This window comes from Canis lupus, chromosome 38 (genome assembly GCF_011100685.1).
Source record: "Canis lupus familiaris isolate Mischka breed German Shepherd chromosome 38, alternate assembly UU_Cfam_GSD_1.0, whole genome shotgun sequence".
Classification (NCBI taxonomy): domain Eukaryota; kingdom Metazoa; phylum Chordata; class Mammalia; order Carnivora; family Canidae; genus Canis; species Canis lupus.
In genome coordinates, this window is record NC_049259.1 from 10,594,879 (window position 1) to 10,596,965 (window position 2,087).

At 39.0% G+C, this 2,087-nt stretch overlaps 1 pseudogene; it reads right to left on the reverse strand.

The window, feature by feature from the left end:
* Positions 1-334: 334 nt before the first annotated feature.
* LOC100855446 lies at positions 335-1,683 on the reverse strand (annotated as a pseudogene).
* Between the last annotated feature and the right edge of the window lie 404 nt (positions 1,684-2,087).

A 2,087-nucleotide genomic window follows, 5' to 3' on the forward strand; every position in this document is an offset into this window, starting at 1 on the left:
TAACTTTTAACGTTTAAAACTGAGCATCTTTCCTTTCCAGTGAAACAAAAAGAAAATTTCAAAATAAACAGGAACAAAATTACAATAGAGAATGTCAATTCCAAATAAGATCCTACAGGTTCTGCTGATTCTCCCATCGAGTGGCAGGGCTCAAGTCATCATTAGGAGAGTTTTATTTTAAAAGTGTCATCTTAAACTGCAAGGATGTCCATTAAACACAATTAAACATGCCAAAGGAGAAGCCATGTTGTCAAAATGCCCACTTAACCCACCCAATCATCTCAAACCCACCCTTTGCAGACCTTCTATAACCTCATTTTTTATTTATTTTTTTTTATTTTTTTAAACAAGAGAAAGTAGACAGGTACATGTTGGTAAATGCTAACTGTCCATATTCATATAGAGACACAGTGTAATCTCTGAGCCCAATATACAGAGAAAGGAGGAAAAAAGCTAGAATTCTATGCACTACTACACAGGGACCTAGCACCCTCCAGCTTCCGGCAGAGCTAAGGGAGCAGAAGGTTTTTCTTTTTTCGCACAGAGCACGGTGGTGTTGATTCCATAAAGTTTTTGTTGAGACAGGAAGTAATAAAAATGAATTTGGAACAGAAAGGGGTAGAGATTCTTTTCCCGCTGTATTCTGCTCAAGGTATTTCCCCTCAAAATAAGTTGAGAACAATGGTATAAAGGGAGAGAAAAGAGACTTCAAAAAAGGGCAAATGAGCACAAGAGGAGGGGGAAAAAAGAGGCGCAACTTGCTCCCAGGGACTGGAGAAAATTAAAAAAGGAAGGTTGGAATCCATCAGTGTTCCATTAGTCATCTTCTCCTTCATCCTCCTCTCCTTCCTCCCCCTCATCATCATCATCTTCTCCAACTACATCCTCATCTTCTTCATCAATATCTTCCAATCCTTCTTCATCATCATCATCATCTCCTTCTTCTCCTTCTCCTTCTTCATCATCCATATCAGGAACCAAGTACCACTGTAATGGATTTGGCCAAATATCATCTTTGAGGACGTCTCCTAACTCATCTGCACCTGCATCAGAATGGTCAGTAAACCAGGAAAGAAGCTCTCTGGTTCCTCGTGCTGTCTCTTCCTGCTGGCTTTATTCTGCGTTTGACTTGAACGTTATACGTTATATCAAATCCTTTCCAGATTTCCATTTGATTTCAGTGGACTTTGAAGATGGATCACCACTCTCATTCAGATGAAATTCTTTATTTTTGAAGTAAGGGTTTTCATCAAAATAAAAATCTATTCTGTAACCTGATTTAATATCTTCAAATTCTGTCACTTCAACTCTTGTCAAATAATGCAGGGCTTCTTCATCCTCCTCCCCCAGCAGTGCAGACACTTGTGGATGGTTGACAAATGTTGTTACCCCAAAATTGGGGATTTTGGCGATCAATTCCGGCCTCTTCTGAAAAAATGGTTGGCAGAGTTTGTTATATTTCTGTTCTACTTTCAAAATCTCACTGGCTTGTTCATTAAGTCTGTCTATTTCATTTTGTACTTCATCAATATGTTCTATTGCTTCTTGCTATTCTTTTTCTCCCTTTGGCAAATGCTGAGAGGTCGATATCCCCTCCGGCTTGGGGCCGGGAGGCAGCCTTGGTTTCTTCATTTGAGGTGCGACTGAGGACTGGTGCTTGGGGGCCATGCTGTGAGGAAACTCCACGAAACCGGGAGAGGGGCATGTCAGGAAGAAGCTCCAATTACTTGAATCACTAAATTCTACACCTAAAATAATATTGCACTGTATGTTAACTGGAATTTAAATAAAAACTTGAAACCAAAATAATAATAAAAAAAACCCACAATGAGTTATCTCTTTATACCCGTTAGACTGTCTAAAATCAAAAAGACAAAAAAAAGTCTTAGTGAGGTTGTGATGAAAAAGGAACCTTCTTGCATTTTTGGTGGGAATGCAAACTGATACAGCCACTGTGGAAAAACAGTATGGAGGTCCCTCAAAAAATTAAAAATAGAACTACCATATGATCCAGTAATTCCACTACCAGGTATTTACAGAAAGAAAACCCAAACACTAATTTGAAAAGATACATGTGGCACCCCTAT